At 38.3% G+C, this 20343-nt stretch overlaps 1 long non-coding RNA gene across 1 annotated transcript in view; it reads left to right on the top strand.

The window, feature by feature from the left end:
- Window positions 1–20343, top strand: part of LOC124413092 — a 29007-nt gene extending 8664 nt beyond the window's left edge. The window contains exons 2-4 of the long non-coding RNA XR_006929845.1: window positions 1001–1004; window positions 11650–11657; window positions 20333–20343. This is a non-coding gene — a long non-coding RNA (uncharacterized LOC124413092). The remainder of the gene's footprint in view (window positions 1–1000; window positions 1005–11649; window positions 11658–20332) is intronic.

The following is a 20343-nucleotide window of genomic DNA, read 5'->3' as shown; positions in this document are numbered from 1 at the left end:
AGTGAATATTGAAGTCAGATAAGTCAGTCAGTCACTAATTCAAGAAAGCCAGTCCAAAGTCATAATGGTGTTGTATATATGTATCTGGTATTCCAGTGGTTTATATTCAAGTAAAATATATATAAACTATTTCATAGTTTTATTAAATGCTCATTGTTATCAATTAAGCTTTGACTAGTTTATTTCCCTTTTTCGAATCAGTCTGAACAGTTCAATAGACACAGGCAACATGGATTGCCGTAAGAAGAGAATAGTCATTATAATTTTTGGAAAATGGTTTAAAGAATGAAAATATGATGTCTCAAAAGAGAAATTTTGAAATTTTCATTGATTGTAATGATTTACATTCATTCGTCTGACATTATTATTTCTCTCATATCATTTAAAAAGTTTGTTTTTGGGAAACAATGCTTTGAAATTGTTGTGCTCTCAAGTGAAAGCCGGTGCTACGCACGTGTTGATGGAATAATAGGAATGAAATAATACAGACACGGTCAGGAAAATATAACTTTTTTCTTTTATTATAACGTTGGCGAGAGATCGACCGAACGCCACGACTGCGTGCTGAATACTGATACAAAAAGGCGCTTAACAGCGCCATCACGAAAGATGCGGCTTTGACGAAACTTATTATTACCGCGTATTAGTAAATTGAGCGCCAACTTCAAATTCTCGTCAGTAGCTATATCGTATGAAATAAGAAAATAAACATAATATGAAATTATATAAGAGATGTTCACGAACATACCGCGCGCCTTGATAACCGGTGGGTATCAATTTCTTGATTTATTCGCAAATAAAACAAAAATTAAATAAAATAAAATGAAAATACTTCTTCGCTCACGCTTTGGCGCGATTATGAAAGATATGCTTTGTAGCTAAGGAAAGTCTGATCACAATTTTACATCGTTCAACGAAGCTTCAACGGGCAAAATACATAATTTCGCCGCAGGTCTCTTGAAGACTCCGGTAGCTGTTTTTACAACGGCCACTCTGATAGTTGAGTCGCTCCCTGGACAGAGCTCTTGAACTCGTCCGAGTACCCACTTTAATGGAGGTAAACCGTCCTCTCGACAGACGACTAGTTGTCCGATTTTCAATTGTTCGCCATGGCTAGTCTGCCATTTGGTACGGCGTTGAAGTTGCACCAAATATTCGGAGGACCAGCGTTTCCAAAAATGTTGTCGAATTTGCTCTAAGCGCTGCCATCTGGACAGTCGATTTATTTTCAAATGCGTGATGTCAGGCTCGGGATAAGAGGTTATCGTACTGCCGATCAAAAAATGGCCAGCCGAGAGATAGGTCATGTCGTTTGGATCTGACGAAAGCGCTGTCAACGGTCTCGAATTGAGAATAGCTTCGATCTGCGTACTGAGCGTCGATGCCTCCTCGAAAGTTAGTGCTGCATCGGAAGCTACCTTGTAGAAATGCGTTTTGAACGATTTGACCGCCGCCTCCCACAGCCCGCCGAAATGCGGGGCTCGTGGCGGTATAAAATGCCACCGAATTCGTTCTGAAGCTGTGCTATCGATGATCTTCGTCTTGTGTTTTTCTTGCGCGAAGAGAGCTCTTAGCTCCTCTAGCTCGCGATTCGCTCCTACAAAGTTCGTGCCATTGTCGGAAAATACATCGGCTGGCTTTCCTCGCCTACTGATGAATCGTTTGAAAGCGCTAAGAAACGCGTCCGTAGTCATGTTTGATACGACCTCCAAATGTACAGCCTTGGTAGACATACAAACAAACACCGCAACGTACGTCTTGATATGCTTGCTGTTTCGTCGTGTGCCATCTCGTATGTATATCGGACCACAAAAGTCGACGCCAGTGCTGTTGAATGGTTTCGAAGGAGTCACTCGATGAGCCGGGAGATTCCCCATAATTTGTTCCGAGACGCGAGGTTTCGATTTGAAGCACGTGATGCACTTCCGGAGTAATTTTTTGACGATACCGCGCGCCCTGAGTGGCCAATATAATTGTCGCACTGCAGCCAGAGTTGCATCAGCTCCAGAATGTAAATTTTTTCGATGCTCATGCTCGACTATAAGTTCTGTGAGCCTTGAACGATATGGTAGGACGACCGGGTGTTTGGCATCATGGTGAAGTTCCGAGTGATGAAGTCTGCCACCAACGCGTAAGAGACCGTCTTCGTCGATGAACGGATTTATATCCTTCAGACTACTTTTCTTCGAAATGTCTGATCCTTCTCGTAGAGCGCTTAATTCGTCGAAAAATGTTGATTGTTGTTCTCTTTTTATGAGACACTTCCTCGCGTGATCCAACTCGTCAATCGATAAAGGATCAGAAGGTCTCTGTTCGGATCTCTTTCTACAAATTCGAGCGAAGCGAAAACATGTTGCCGTCACCCGAATGAGCTTGTCGAGCGTTGAGAATTTGTCGAATAGATCAATGTCCTTTTGCGTGATCATCGCGATCGATACTGGCTGGGTGGACTCGTTAAACTCGCTCTCGTCGAATTCTGGTGTTACTGGCGAATAGTTTATCGCGTCATCATCTTGTAGCCACTTAGGCCCGTTCCACCACAGCTGAGAATTTTTTAGCTCGTTCGGAGTAACACCTCGAGAAACTAGATCCGCAGGGTTCTCCTTCGTTTTCACGTGATGCCATTCGTGGACCGAAGTAATCTCTTGAATTTCGCCGATTCGATGCGCAACGAAAACAGGTAGCTTTTTGTTCGTTGCTTTAATCCAATGTAGCACTATGGATGAGTCTGTCCAGTAACGAGTTTTCGTAATCGTCAGGCACAGGGCATTCTTGACTTTGCTCATCAGCTGAGTGAGCAGCTGGGCACCACACAGCTCTAACCTCGGAATCGATATCGTTTTGATCGGCGCGACACGTGATTTTGAGCATAACAAACGTACTTGACGACACTCGCGGGAACAGCTGCTTCGAATGTAAATGCATGCTCCATACGCGCGTTCACTCGCGTCGCAGAATCCGTGAAGATCAAATTGCATATCCGATCCGGTAACGATAGTTTTTCGCGGTATGCTGAAACCGTTCAGAGATTGAATCTTCGTAACATAATCCGACCACTCAGTATGTATCTCCGAGGGTAAAGATTCATCCCACTCGATTTGAAGTCTCCATAGACTCTGAATTAAGATTTTTGCACTCACTATGACGGGACCTAGCAGTCCTAGCGGATCAAAGATTTGTGCAATATCCGATAGGATCGATCTTTTTGTCTGAGCACTCGATCCCGGAACCTTTATCGAGATTGCGTATTGGAATTCGTCCCTCGCAGGATTCCACTTAACTCCGAGAGTCTTTGACGTACCGTCCTTGTCCAATTCGAGAAGAGCACTAGTAGTCGACGATCCTGATATGTCTTTCAGCAGCTTCTTGCTATTCGAAGCCCACTATCGAAGCACAAGCCCTCCCCTTTGGAGTAAGGCCGTTGTTTCTTCACGAATAGTTAATGCGTCCTTTTCGGAATGCGCACCCGTTATCAAATCATCGACGTAAAAGTCTCTTCGTGCCACCAAAGCCCCGATAGGGAATTTATTTTCCTCTATATCGGCTAATTCATGAATGACCTTGGTAGCCAAGAATGACGCCGGAGCTGTACCGTAGGTTAGCGTTAGCAACTCGTAGGTTTTGATGTTGTCATTTGTTCGATCACGCCAAACAATACGCTGAAGAGGCACTTGAGTCTCGTCGACAAGTACCTGCCGATACATCTTCGCGATGTCAGCGGTCAACGCGTACTCGAAGCTTCGGAATCGGAGCAATGTCGAAAATAAATCTTGTTGGATAACGGGACCAACCATCAAAGCATCGTTGAGCGAGATACCGCTCGTTGTTTTGCTGGATGCGTCGAATACGACTCTTAACCTCGTTGTTGTACTCGTTTCCTTTATCACGCAATGATGCGGTAGATAGAAATGTGGCCGAATGTCGCACGTTACGCTGTCCTCGCTCAATTCTCGCATGTGTTGTAACGTCGAATACTCATGTATGAAGGCACTACATTCCGCTTTGAGTTGAGGTTTTCGCTCGAATTTGCGCTCCAACATTTTGAATCGTTGCAGAGCAGTTTCTCTTGAGTCTCCCAATTTTTGAAGCTGCTCGTCCCTCGTTGGGAGAGTTACGATAAATCGACCCTCCGCGTTGCGCTTGTAGGTCTGTGAAAATTGTCCCTCGCAGAATCGTTCCTCCGGAGTTCGAGTATTTTGACGCTCGTGATGTTCGATTTGCCAGAAGCGTGATAGGCCTGCGTTGAGCTCATCATTGACCGCCAAATGACAAAACGTACTCTTTTTTTCTCGATCTCGCATCATGAACTTTCCGGATACTATCCACCCGAGAACCGTCTTTTGCCAGGTCGGTTGATCCTCTGCCAGCTTGATTTTTCCAATGCACAGTAACTCGAAGAATATCTCTGCGCCGATCAATAAATCTACCGTTGCAGGTTTGTCGAAATCAGGATCGGCCAACGTGATACCGTCCGGGATTTTTAATTCGTCAATATCGAGTTGATTGGCTGGGAGAGACTGACAATGAGTGATCTTTTCAATGATGAGGCAATCGAGTTTGGCTTGATAACCGTTGATTCTCGATTGTATTGTCATTTTCGTCAATCTGCGCGTTTGCGTCGACAATTCTCCGAGACCAGAGATCGGAATGTTCGTCGCGATCTGCTTCAGTCCGAGTCTTTGCACGCAATTAGCAGTGGCAAAACAAGATTGCGATCCACAATCGAGCAACGCTCGGCACGGTTTTGGTTCACCTTTGAAATCGATGACGTTGACGATTGCCGTTGCGAGAAGCACTTTTCTTTCTTGACGAACAGCTGCGAGAGTGACACTCCATGTCGTTACCTTTTCTCCGCTCGAGATCGCCGTGCTCGATGACGTAGGCTCACTTTGGCTTTTTTGAGTTTGCTCCAAATGGAGTAGCGTGTTATGCCGCTTACCGCATTTACGACACGTTCCCGATCCGCACTGTTTCGCCTGATGAGACGCAGCTTTCAAGCAGTTCAGGCATAGCTTACGCGTTCGCGCCTCTTGTATTCGCTGATCCACTGTCAGTTGAGCGAACTTGCTGCACTTATAGATCGGATGATCTTCTTTATTACAGAAAACACACATTACGCTCGTCGTAGCAACGTGTGATGTTGTAATCTTGCCTTGCTCAGATTTTCCTTTATTTGAAACGTTCGATTCGACCTTGTGCGTGCGAGCTGAGGCTTCTAGTGCACGACAACGTTGAGCCAAAAAGTCTGTCAGTTGCGTAAAATTTGGAATTTCGCCCTTTTTTATCGACGTTTCCCACTCTTTGCTCGTCGTTTGATCCAATCGGCTAGTGACGAGAAAAATCATGATGTCGTCCCATTGATCGGTAGGCCGTTTCAACGCTTTTAGAGCTCGTATATGCTTTAGTACAGTGTCGAGCATACGTCTCAAAGCCGTGTGATTTTCCTTGGACAGCACGGGCAGCTCGAAAAGAGCTCTGATATGTTTTTGTATTATGAGACTGTCGTCGTCGTATCTTTCTTTCAGCATTTTCCATGCTTCGGGATAATTTTCGTCGGAGGCTTCGAGCGAGCTAACAACATCGTGTGCCTCGCCTCTCAACACAGAGAGAAGATACTGCATTTTTTGAATATTTGGTAGCGCGGGATTTTGGTCAATCATGCTGAGAAAGATGTTTCGAAAAGGAATCCATTCCTCGTACTTACCAGAAAATGTTGGCATTGTAACGCGAGGTAATTTCAAATGATCGTTCGCTGCATTGGTGCCCTGCGATATCGGCGTACCTTCTCTCTGATTTTGAGTATTCGTACCATTTCGCGAGCTGTGAGCTACTTGCATTTCCTCGTTTTTCCTCTCGATCAAAGTTTCCAAATCGACAGTTATTGCGAAATACCGTGTTTCGAAAATATTTTTCTCTTCTTGGTGAGCTGCCTGGAATTGCTCGGTACTCTCGATTGCTTCAATGCCCGTTTGGACGTCATTAAAACTCTCCCACAATCCGACGAATCTTTGTAGTCGTTGACGTAACTCAATAAGCTGTGCTCGCGGAACGTCCAAATCGGTTAAATACGTTCGAAATCTCGTACACGTTGATTTGATCGTGGTACGATTTGATTTGAGCGATTTGAGTAGTGCAGCTTGTTCGGCCATGTTGACTATAGAACATGTATTGTTTACACAATTATCATAACACTCGAAACGAGAATAACCCTCGCGGTAGACGTATGAAGCTCGTTTGCTTTTATTCGTCTATCTCGCATACACCGTCGGTACGGTAGATCGCCGTCGAGTTGTGCCAGTACCTCACGTTTACGCGCGCGCGTGACGGTAGCCTCGTAACGACGCTCGACCACGTTTTTTTTTTTGTTTTTATCTCGGCGACTCAACGATAGAGACGCTAGCGAGACTTTTTTTTTTTTTTTTATTTCCGTTAATCCGGCTCGAAGGACCAATATGTTGTGCTCTCAAGTGAAAGCCGGTGCTACGCACGTGTTGATGGAATAATAGGAATGAAATAATACAGACACGGTCAGGAAAATATAACTTTTTTCTTTTATTATAACGTTGGCGAGAGATCGACCGAACGCCACGACTGCGTGCTGAATACTGATACAAAAAGGCGCTTAACAGCGCCATCACGAAAGATGCGGCTTTGACGAAACTTATTATTACCGCGTATTAGTAAATTGAGCGCCAACTTCAAATTCTCGTCAGTAGCTATATCGTATGAAATAAGAAAATAAACATAATATGAAATTATATAAGAGATGTTCACGAACAGAAATAGTTACCCTCCTGGTTGAAAACGTGATTTCGAATTGGTAATAAGTTTTGGTATTCATTATCTTGGTATTCTGTATAGTACTAAGCGAATATACGATGTTACATGTTAAACAACAGTACAAAATGAACCTGTTTCCGTGACGTATTCTAAATTCACCTATTAAATTAGTACATTATAACGTAAGGTAAAAATGCTACCAGATGTATTCAATGAACGATTGTACAAGATGAAACTCTTCCTGCAATGTAGATGATAAGTGGATTTTATCCCAACGAGTCGAATATTTTGTAATTTAAAGTTTGATGATACGATATTGCAGATTTAGATTAAGTTTTGATTGTTTGTCGAAAAATATATTTCATGACCTAAAACGTTGTTTTTTGTTCTATGAGTTTTATTTCTTCAAATTGAGATCATATCACCTGCAATATCAATTGTGTATGACGAAAAATCGTGTGAAACTGTGCACAGCGACATGAAATGATTGTGAAATACTATGAAATGCGTATGAAATGCGTGTGAAATGATTGTGAAATGCTATGAAATGCGTGTGAATTGCTATGAAATGGTAATGAAATACTATGAATTACATCTGAAATGCCTGTGAAATACCATAAAATTCTATGAAATGCCTGCGAAATTCTATGAAATACTTGTGAAATGCTTGGGACACCATATTTGCGATTAGTTACCCCTCATTACATAACTTTGGGATAAACATAGTTAATTGTAGATTGATTGAGAATAAATTCAGATATATATATATATTAAGTTAAACTGCGTCAATCTAAAAAGAGAGATACTACATAATTATAAACGACCAGCTAAATTTAATAATCGTTTAGCATAGATGTTCTTGGTACCTATTAACTACATCATTAAATATTAATAACACACAAAATTAGTGAATAACGTAAACGATTGAATTTGACTGGTTCTACAGCTTTTCTGTATTTGAAACCGAATTCTCTCGTCGATGTTACCATTGTCTAAATTCATATACATTAGCATTATAAATTCTGATTTGACTCTTTACATCATCTATTGTATCCGTTTATTTCCCTAAAACCAAAACAATTTCAGGAATATACTTTAACTTTTACCAGATTAATTCATATTTAACCATTTATTTTTAACGATCACCTATCCATTTTATTATTAGTATCAAACTCGGTATAAATTGGCCTCCATCATTTAAACAATTCTCACAGTCTCCGTACTAAGCAACAACGTACTCACATATTATCGACTTATCGCAAGATAGGTCTTTTTTAGTTTTTAATTTTTATTTTCATCGTAGTTACGTGGGAGCAAACATAGATTATTTAGAATCGACATCGATAACCGCACTTTCATGCCTCACCCCCACGTAACACATTCATAGTATCTTTTCTCTCATATTTGTTATTCGAGTTTACTAAATTCGAAATTCTGGCTATTCTGATTTTTGGTTTTTTGATTCGTTACTCTCATCTAAAACGTACGTCAGAAAGCTTCGCTTCAAAAATTGTTCGAAGCCATAGTTACCAGCGTTTTGTTTTATAGTCTAGACTTGAAGGCTCCTGTACTAATTAAAGTACGTTTTTACGGACATTAATCCGCAAAGAACATGTTTTTATATAAACGTTTATGTATTTATTATTTTGATAGAAATGAATATGATGTAATTTTCAGAAGATTCGTTTATGCAAAATTAGCATGGCGTATTGCTCGTTTGATGGTTAACGATAGATTGTTTTTTACAATAATAATAGCAGTTGGTAGAGTAACCCAGTAATTCATTTTTTCATGACGTGCTTTTATCTTGAAAGAGCAGAATTCTTTTATTTAAATATATAAGGTGATTAAATATCGTAGTTACATATATTCAAACTGAAAGGTATGAATCAATGAATGATCGTTACATAAACAAACATATTATTATAAATTGAACATAAAATAATGCATAAATCAATATGCAACGTAAAGCTCCGCTATATCGATAGAATAAATACGTTACAATATTAGTTCTTCAAGGGGATTCTGAATGTGTTGAAATACTCTGTAAATGGCGCAATCGTGATAGGATCCAGATCTTTATCACTAAATTTACAAATAATTAAAAAGACTTCCAACCGGATTATAAAAATTAATGCTTTGTGGGAACGGGGATACCCTAAAATATGTCAAAACGAACTATTGCGATTAGTGAAAGACAAAAGAACCAAGGATGAATACAACTGGTATTTGCAGCCAATAAATACATTATAAAAAATTCACCTAAGGTGCTTATGAAGACGCGTTGTACACCTCGAAAACGCGAGGATGCAAAACTCCTTTACCGCTCAAGCGATCAGAGTGAAACTTGGGCAATTAATGCCTTATTTTGTCAAAAAGTTGAGCGATTTTTTGATTTTTGAAAATTGGGAACAAAAATTTACAGATTGGTTACCACCCACAGAAACTGGCCAAATTCTCCCAGTTGCACTGAATGGATCGAACTCTCCCGTATGATGCCACTCAGCGGTAATAAAACACATTTTTTGCCCAGTCTCATGAGATTTGATGGGGAAATTACGAAATGGGAGCTGATCTGGTTTTCGATTATGAAAAACACCGAAATCTCATTTTCGCGACATTTGTTACCAAATCTCATGAGACTGGGATAAAAATGTGTGTTTCATCACCGCCAAGTGGCATCATACGGGAGAGTTCGATCCATTCAGTGCAACTGTGAAAAGGGTCTAGCCGAATAAGCATGTTAAAAATGCCCCCGAAGATTTTTAGCTAGGAATAGGGGCAAAAGATATGTAATCCAAAGGAACACATTTCGACCAAATTTGAATCTTCTAGTCTTCCTATTTATTGCAGACTGTCAAGTATTGCGTTTTGGCGTTTTTCCTTTTTTTCTTCGACCTCATTCAAGCTATCGTACTCAAAAAAATCACAAACGCGAAACTGGTCAGAATACGTAAAATCGTATTTTTTTAACCCATCTTGGCGTTAATTCCGAGAAGACAAAAAATGAAGAAGTTTTTTTTTTCCTGTTTTCACTATGATAAAATAGACTTGCATTCATCATTATTTTTGAGAAAGAGTATGTGCTCAAAGTACAAAACTTCTAATTTTTTCAGATTTTTCGCATTGGTGCGCCATTGTCAAAAAAATAAAAACTGCATTTTTTACTAGTTTTCCGGGGTTGTTCAGTATCTGGGTATTCTATGGTAGATTTATTTCACTTCCAGGCACGCTCCTACACAACAGACCAAAAAAAGAATTGCTCCAAAAATGTATCGATTGGCCGATACTACTCATGGAGATTCCTGATGTAAATTTAGAATCTCAATTCTGTCATCACTTTTTACAACCCTTTATTTCTTCGCCATTTGAATTTTCGTACTCCTCGAGTAGCGCACTCTGTATTTTACTGGCGAAAGATCTGAGTGCACGGATGTATTCTCCCCCGTGATTCTCGAGTCCTCAGCAAGTGCATTAAATGCGGTATATTCACGCGTAAAACAACTGGACTTAGAAAAGTTATTCAGACAGAAATAGAGGCGCAAATCGTCAAAAACCTTACGGAAACAGATGTAAAAATTGGTGATGTACTGTGTAGTGGATGTCGCAAGTATATCAAATTCACTGCTAAGGAATCTGAAGATAAAAGAACGGAAATGTGCGTCGTACAAAGGTCTAATCTCTCGTTGAGTGTCTCTCAATCTTCAAGTTCTGTTCTCACTTCTCAGTCATCAACGGAGGATCCAACGTTTACAATTGGATCTACGGTAGAAGTTAACACGCAGTTCACTTTCGTGCCTTTTCGTAGAACAATTTCGACTCATAGATTTTGCTGCGTTTGCAGATCTATAAAAAACATCGTTCTCGTACCATTTGAAGCTCCATTACAATCTTTCATAAAGACAAGGATATTTATTCCCAATGATAATCGATGCTGTACGAATCATTTAATTAAAAAGCGTTTTTTCGAAGAAGAGCTTCAGAATTTACGTGTATTTTCAAATACAAGCGCAATTGAAATCAACGAATTATCAAGGTATCTTAAAGAAATGTCAGTTAAGAGTGATTCTACAATTTTGGACAAAGTAGGGGACTTGACATTCTCCGAAGAACGTTTCAAAATATTCACAGGCTTGTCATGGGACAATATTAGGCAGCTAACTGAAATGATGACTTCAATGCGGAAATCGGAAGTCCGCAATATTACGCAAGCTCTAGTTGTATTTTTGTTTAAATTACGCAGCGGTAATTCGAATAACATTATTGCTTCCATACTCGAACTCGAGCGAGAACAACAGGTTTCTGATTTTTGTGAATCAGTAATGAAATCTTTCGAAAAAGATATTCTACCTTCTCATTTTGGATTCAGAAGTCTACGCCGGGATGATCTTATTGTTGAGCATTGTTGCATTGTTGAGCATATTGTTGAGATCTTATTTTGAGAACAATGTGTCTGTACGTGTATTTGCAGAAGCGTGCTCGGAAGTGAAATAAATCGACCATCGAATACCCAGATACTGAAAAATCCCGGGAAAATATTTAAAAAAGCGGTATTTGTTTTTTTTGACGATGGCCCACCAATGCAAAAAATCTGAAAAAATTAGAAGTTTTGTACTTTGAGCACATACTCTTTCTCAAAAATAATGATGAATGCAAGTCTATTTTATCATAGTGAAAACAAACAAAAAAACTTCTTAATTTTTTTTCTTCTCGGAATTAACGCCAAGATGGGTTAAAAAAATACGATTTTACGTATTCTGACCAGTTTCGCATTTGTGATTTTTTTTAGTACGACAGCTTGAATGAGGTCGAAGAAAAAAAGGAAAAACGCCAAAATGCAATATTTGACACTCCGCAATAAATAAGAAGATTAGAGGGTTCAATTTTGGTCAAAATGTGTTCCTTTGGATGACAAATTTTTTGCCCCTATTCCCCGCTGAAAATCTTCGGGGGCATTTTTAACATGCTTATTCGGCTAGACCCTTTGGCCAATTTCTGTGGGTGATAACCAATCTGTGAATTTTTTTTCCAAATTTTCAAAAATCAAAAACTCGCTCCACTTTTTGCCAAAATGAGGCATTAACTGCCCAAGTTTCACTCTGATCGCTTGAGCGGTATAGGAGTTTTGCATCGCCGCGTTTTCGAGGTATACAACGCGTCTTTGTAAGCACCTTAAGTGACTTCGACAAAACTAGAAAAGAACTACGACTGCTTAGAGATAGGATTATTTCAGAGTATGAAAAAAACGAGGGATAAGAACTGGAGAAAAACTTAGAGTATCAGTATTGTTAGTTTTCCATTCATTACTTTGATTACAGAATTCTGTTTAAACATACCACGGAAATAAAATGTTATCGAATGAAATAAGGATAATATATCAATATCGCCTGATTGGAGAAGAACTGAGCAGATTATTGTTGAACAGTGTCAATGGCACCGCCAGATCTGACAATAAAACATTTTCCGACATGTGCTGTAACCGGCAGCAAGTATCTTTGTCAATCATGGAATGCTCAGCATAACCCGACATAAGAGATAACGTATCTAATAATCATAATAAATCTAGATCGTTTCTAGAAATCATGAATGCTGTGACGATAAACGAAGTCCAAAAATTCTGTGAATCTATAGAAAGAATTCATGATATGTCACGAGCTGTCGAATCAATAATCAAAAAAATTTCAGATCTCACATGTAACTCATAGGTATATTTTCGATGGTCAAGAGAAATTTATGTGAAACACCAATCCTCATTATGAAAAAAAATAATACGTCATTTATAGGTAAATTCACACTAAATCTTCATGAAAAACTGTATAATTCATGGCAACTCATTCGCATTGGATTTTTCAAAACCAAAACTAAGTTTTCAATATATGTATATCGTAAATGTACGTATATCATGCAGATTGGCTGTTATACGGTCATTATTTATGTACTATTCTAATTTATCGATGTCCAGCTACTAACCTTATGATAGCAACTATTCGAAGATTCAATATCCGCAGTGGTGGAGATAATATCTTCTACCAGATTACGCATAGACTTGTAGAGTAATAAACAGTTTTTATACCATTCGTCTAGGGTTGAAGTATTCGGAGAGAGCCACTTCGCTACATTTAATTTATGGTTGTTATCCATTTTGAACAAATACTTTTTACGGAAGTTTTAATCAAACAGTATATTTATTTTTACGAACAATTCGATCGTGTTTTGAGTATTGTGTGACCAAACACTTCATTTAAACCACTGATGTAATAACACTTATATGTAGGAATGTCGTAAACTGACGATTGATTCAACTATAAGAATTGTTTCAGTGAAATTTCGACACATCGAATCGTTTGACAGAAATTTGAACACAATCTATATCTGCACTTATTGTTAGGATAATTTAGACTCAGTATTTATATTGCCAATTTTTTTATATTGCATAAAAGTATAACTGATCGAGAGTTCGCATAATTATGTGATTTTTTCTGGCTCACGCGTGGAAAGTGTAAAGGCATACTGGAACAAACTTGATGTTAGCGACCAAACAAACCCGTTGCCGTTGGAAACACTTTGTAGGTCGTGTACAGAAGTGCAAGGAGATTTCTTTAAGATAAACTTAGAGTAGTTTTCGCATTTATACTGTAACGTATTTGTTGCATTATGAAAAGTTATGGATTTCAACAAAATAACAATGCATTATAAACGAAAAATTGATAAAAATCCGCGGGATGAATGATAAATAAAGATATTTATACATATAGTATATTCACATATGTACGAAGCTGTTGTCTATTGCAGCGCACGTTCTTAATAGGGCCGCTTCCTCGCTTTCACACTCGGTTGCTATCGCCCACCTCACGGCACAAGTTTATCTTCATGAACGACGCTGCTGATAGGGTCGGGCAGTAAATGCAAAATTATGCATGATACGTTTAACGTTGTAAGTTGTAGCATACTCAATATGTACTTGTGAAATTTTTTGATAATTTTTTTTTATTGTGACATACGTGGCATTAGTAATTATTTTCATAATGGTACTTTTTTACAATTATAAATGATATGTTGGTACCAAAGGTACCCAAAAATCACACATTTTCTCTAAACTCTAGGAATTAAAAATATTTTTATTTTTCTTCAAATAAAATGTTGTATGATGTAGAGTTTGAATCATAATTTTCAAGATCGATAATTTTCGAACTACTCAGTTCATTGATACTTCCAAAATTATCCAGAATATAGACACCTTCCGAGATAGCAATATGAATTCTGGAGGAATATCGAAAGAGTTCTTATTCATGATTTGGATATCTAAATTACCATCCAAAAGAACCCGTAAAGAAGTCCTTAAGACGTTGGATGCACCGCTTTACGAGTAAGTTTAGACTTCTTAAGCAAGAGCTTGTACGGAATTTTCTTTCTACTTTAATAAATAAGAATGTTTTGAGAAAACTTTTTTTTCAATAAATCAAAATGGCTTCCTGAGCAACTCGTTTTTCTGAGTTCTCGCTGATGAAATCATGAATAATTCATATTTAAGAAGTCTTCAATCAGACTACGTTAGGACTTCCTATTTTAGATTAAGGGATCATCTCAGTGTGACTGCCCGAAAAATCACTGATTTTCACGATTTTTTTTTTCATGGTTAGGATATCCTAATCGGTCTGGTTTTTTTTAAATAAATTAAAGCAGCGATGAAGAATACAAAATGATTTTTGTTGCGGTGATTTTTTAGTTTTTTATTATTGTTATTAATTACCAAAAATGTTGTAAAAAAAAAGAGTCCCAATCGGTGTCCACTTTTCCAGGCTCAATTTTGATCTGAAACAAAAATTTCAAAAAGATTATTATTCTGTAGGAAAGCCGCTATCGTCCTACGGAAGCTTTTTTTTTTTTCAACTTCCTATTTTTTTTTCTCGAAAAACTGTCGAAAAAAAAGGCCAAATTCACTACTTTTTGTTCAAATCGCCGCCATTTTGTCAAAAAAAATTCTAAATAAAAAAAGTCTTCATCGGACGATAGCGGCTTTCCTACACATTGATAATCTTTTTGAAATTTTTGTTCCAGATCAAAATTGAGCCCGGAAAAGTGGAAACCGATTAGGACTCTTTTTTTTTACAACATTTTTGATAATTAATAACAATAATAAAAAACTAAAAAATCACCGCAACAAAAATCATTTTGTATTCTTCATCGCTGCTTTAATTTATTTAAAAAAACCCAGACCGATTAGGATATCCTAACCATGAAAAAAAAATCGCGAAAATCAGTGATTTTTCGGGCGGTCACACTGAGATGATGCCTTAATAATGTTTTGTATAGATTGTAACGTCAAATTTCAAGTGTGATTTTCGAAGAGAGAGAAAGGCGATGAAGTTGTATCTATCGGCTGAAAATAGGCAATTGTTGAGGGAGGAAAATCACGTTACCCTACGGCGCAGTTACTAACCTGGTCAATTAGATAAGAAACGATAATTGGAGAAAAAATACTAATGTTGGGCGCCAGACGCAGTAGCGTCAGATACGAGGTGAATGGAAAATTGAGAAGAGACAAGATAGATCATATTCTACGACGGTTTTGCACAACTTACTTCGTAGGTACAGATAATGGTAGAGGGGAGGGGTCGTATTCAATAGATAAAACACAATAATTCAGAAATTTCAATAGTATCAAGTGCATTAACACATCAAGCAAAGACGAATTTAGATACAATTAGACAATTCAAGAATATTCAAAGAGAGGCAAAGAGAAAGATATGGGTGAGAGTTACCAAATTAGCAATACAATTATTCGGGTGATAAGCGATATAAAAGCGAGTGTGTTTGCTATACTATTGCTCGATATCAAAATCAGCAAAGTTTACAAAGCAGGTGAAGTGGACTAGCATGCAATGCACAGTCTAAGATCCTTGAAACTAATTGTTACAATTCAGATAAAGCGATATAAGATTGCGAAAATAGTATGATCACATCTAGAAGGAATAATTGAAGCAATTTGCAGGTAACAACAATAAGATATGAGAATTGATAGAAAAGGTAAGAATACTACAAGTGATAAAGAAAGTAAAAGATACTACAATTGATAAAAGAGTTCAGAAATATTACATTCGAAGAAGCAAGTGAGAAATATTCTCACGGTTTCAGAAAAGCAGGGAATACGAATCAATCAAATAGTCTTACAATTGAAGCGAAGCTATTGAAGCCTACAGAAAATCAAACGCAACGGAATAATATGAGACGAATAGTATAATACAAATTAAAGAAATACGCAGGTTTTAGTTTGCGATATATGCGATACGCTAAGATATTATAATAGAAATAAAGGAGAGATAGATATTGTTAACGTATTAAGACCGAATATTACAAAGAGAAAATATTATAATACGATATATTACAAACTATAATATCTACGGGCAAACTACGTAACAGCGGTATTAGCGAAGAGAGCAGTGAAAAAGGTGTTATTCGGTATGACACAATACTCCCAAAGTCAAAAGAGGTACGACTATACCGCACAACGATATAACATCGCGCACGCGGTACAATTACGATAATAAGCAATCAAAGATATTCGGTGATAAAGCAACTCATCACCAAATCAGAAAGGTATTAAAAAATTAGATAAAAAGATATTTAGAAGTTAGGAACAAGAACATAGAGATCATATAGCAAGAAACAGAATATGAGACAAAATTAGAGGATTTATAAGCTATTTGATCTATCAATCACTACGGAGAATAGATGAGCAATTCAAGTAAAACAAGGTAATCGAAGATCTTCCAATTGAGCATAAGTAAGGCGCAGAATTATTCAAACAAGACAAAATCAAGGAAACAAGCAATAGTCACTACAAATTAAATGAGTGAGCTAAACAATCGCGAAATGACTTGCAGCATTAGAAAATAAGGGAATAAGGTACGAGATAATAAAAAAATAATATATGAGCCCACGTGGCTCACGCAGAGCAAACCACGAGATAAGAGAGAAAAGATAATAGATAAAAAAAAAGGAGAAAAAATGTAATGCAAGTAACCTCGTGGCTTAACTAAATAGAAAAGAAAAGCTCACTTACAAAGATGAAAGATAGCAGTAGAAACAGGTAGTGATAGTAGAGAGAGAGAAGAAGAGCACTGAATTGAAAGGATAAGCGAAAGATAGTGATATTAGACTAAACGAAAGCACGTCTGCAGGTTCGACTAGCTGAACGTAGAATGTCAAGAGGCGCGTGGCGATCCAGACCATCCCGGCCTTATTTCGGCGTGCTTCTATCATGAGATACTTTTCTCGTTTTTGACGATCGCTAATTGGGCCAGCAGGTCACGTGGTACGGGTCAACAGGTGTAGACGGGCGGTCCTCCTTTAAACGTCTTCTCCTCCCACGTTTACATGTATCGAATTATCGGTCCGTTGAGCAATATTTGGAAGGGTTACGGTCAGCTGCTTTGCGTCACTTTTGAGAGGGGAAGATGTACCTCAGTCGACGTTTGTCAACGCCAAGTCACGTACTGAGACTTCCTGGTGGTGATGACTTACACGCTGGATTGCCATCCTTTGGACTACCAGTCCAACATGGTTCGCTCCTCCTACGTGTGGGCTTGTCACCCTGTTGTAGCCCTTCGGTAGACCATGGGTTTACAGACAGCCACCATCCTGCTTTGTAGTAGGCGGAATAGCAGATTTTATAGCTGGTTCAACTCCAGGCTAATAAATATCGCGACGGTAGCCGTGTTAATTTTGTCCGGTGTTAGTGGTTAAAATTGGTAGTGTCATTAACAGTACCATTTTCATATCATAGTTAACCACATACACCGTACGTCGGTGTTTAGCGATTGTTTTGTCCACGCCTTCGCTACGTGGGCAACTTCTGATTAATAATTTTTTGTTTCATTATGAATAAAGTACACGACGTACTCGTGTGCGAAGGACATGAATTTTCGGATCGTTCGGAAAATAATCGTGTACGTGTTAATTGTATGAAAATGTTTTAATGCTTTTATTACCACATGTTTTTTATCCCGGTACACTTGGATAGACGCTCGGTACCTGAATAATATGCACTTAACGCGAAAATTCAGTTGCTTTCTTTTAATCGTACAGACAATTTTCAGGGAGATATTCTTCGATGATAGCAAGTTTATTATATGAGCCGTCGTTGTAAGCGCGTGTGTGTACTTCGACGGTCTCGGAATCAATGAAAGAGAGTTCAGGTGCTGAACGTGGTATATCGCCGGCGCTACGGGGTTTACATAAATATATTTGCGATATTTCGTAGAAACTCCAGATGCGATAGTTAGACTTAAGATTAAAATGCTTACACTAATCACACGCAGAAGTCGCCACGGAGATGCCTGAGGCGTGAACAGCGATATTGCATGGAAATTTACTCAAGTTTAACACTAGGCCTGGTGTTTTGCCTTGTGGTATACAAGTCTGTGACGATAGTGCACCGCTTGTAAACTGCTTTTAGCGCAACATTAATCTGGTGTCTAATTAATTGAATTCGGTGTGATTGTGTTTTTCGAAGGTGTAGCTACGGTACGTTCAACACCGGTTGAGTGCTATCATTGTTGTTACTCAGATGTAGAACTTTAGATTTAACCTTTTCTCATGCACTTCTATCCTCGGACTGTGTTAGATAGTCTTTCAAATCTCTATAACATAATGGAAAGTTTGTAGTACCCCTATCGGAAATGCCATACCCTCTGTGTGTTGAAATATGTTTAGAGCAATAAATACATTCACTAAAATTGCGATAGGCTTCCAACGAATTCTCTGGATTTCTCTGAAAATTCGCATAATTCAATGCTAAAGGATTTCATAATTTTCCATAACAAACTGAAGAGATTTCTAGCCAAATACTCTAAATTCAATAGACGATTGAAAAAAAAAAATTATAATCCGTACAGAAACTCTGGATAACAAGTTTTAACAATTATCCTATTTACATAGTGGAACTAGAAAATATCGTTTTTAACGGTTGTCGCGGGTCCTAACTGAAATCTAAATAGCAATAGTAGTATATTGTATAGTAGTATATTATATAGTAGTATATTATATAACTCGTGCTGAGCGAATATCACACGAGTAGTGGCGTTAGTTCCCCGCTCTCCCACTCGCCACCCTTCGACGATTGCCCGTTGGTTCACTCCGCATTATACCGCCAGTAACACGAAACACGTGCGTTAGTTTCATGGGCTGACACCAAAGAGATGTGCAGAAACCGGTCAATAGCGAATTCAACTCCGAACGGTGTAAGCACTGTCAAATACGGCCATTTGGTGTTGTCCACGGTCTTGGCATGAGTTCAGGTCGCTGCATGCAAAATACGCAGTGTGTCCGACGCCCTAGTGGTAATGCTACGCTTAGTTCTTCCGGACCTCGTGGCTGCAAAGAGTGCAAAGTCTGTAAGTTGGCATTCGGAATTATAATCGGTGAATATGAGTGAACTTCATGGACTAGAAAGCACACTTTTTCTGTTGGAAAGTGCGTGAAAAGAATTCTTTAACGTCGATGAGCAGAAAACTTCCCAACCGATGCCTACCCGCTTTGAATTACGAAAAATAAAATACGTAGGGCTGACGAAATCGATTAACCCTTTGAGGGGCACATTTTTCTATAGAAAAAATTTTCAAAGTCATAGGTGGTCTTAGGGTTTTTGGGGTTGCTGATTACGATTCTGACGTCAGAATTAGAAAATTCAAGACGGCGGACCCAAAATATGGCAACTATTTTAGGTTACGTTCGTGGTTTTTCGTTTAATCGGCACAAAATTTGGTGTAGAGGGTTTTTTGGGGTCACTGATTACGATTCTGATGTCTGATGTATAACAAACTTTTTTCTTCGAAATTGGATTTTTAGAAAATTCGATAATTTTTTTTGAAAATTTGAGCTTGCCGAAAAATCTGAAAAAAATTTATAAGTTAGTAATGAACCTGAAAGATATATGAAAAAAATTTCAAAGCGTTTCGTCACTTCGTTTGAGAACAGCTGAATTTATTCTGAAAAGAAACGAGTTTCTTGCGTTTGAATTATGTATAATTAATTATAAATAAAAAAATATCCACTTTTTCCCTCAAGTATCTTTTAGCTTGAACCTTCAAGATACTAGAAACGACTTAGAAGTATAGAGGTATTGGAAAATAGAACGGCAATAATGAAAAAACTGCAGGAAAAAAGGTGGTACAAATGTGTACCGCTGCCCCTCAAAGGGTTAACTAAATAATCAGTAAGCGTTCAAGCTAATATTTGTTTATCCGTGTCTGAATTTACGAATTGAAGCTTTTTGCTTCAAAGAACTATTTGATGCATTTTGAATCTCTTTGCTGGGGATGATATTATTTGATAAATATAAACAACATACAATTGTCATCTGCTACCAATACATGAGAATCGCCAGTGGTTAGAATTGGTGACAAAAAGTGAATTAAAAATATATAGTGTAACTACATACATGGTGGAATATGATCAGTCTATCGATAGCTGCAGATATCCCATCACGTGCACCCTGCTTGCGGCCTTTTGCAGTAAGGGGGAGTAGTTTCAGAAGGCTTATATACATCAGACATCAGAATC

This window comes from Diprion similis, chromosome 2 (genome assembly GCF_021155765.1).
Source record: "Diprion similis isolate iyDipSimi1 chromosome 2, iyDipSimi1.1, whole genome shotgun sequence".
Taxonomy (NCBI): Eukaryota; Metazoa; Arthropoda; class Insecta; order Hymenoptera; family Diprionidae; genus Diprion; species Diprion similis.
This window is presented reverse-complemented; position numbering and strand designations above follow the sequence as displayed.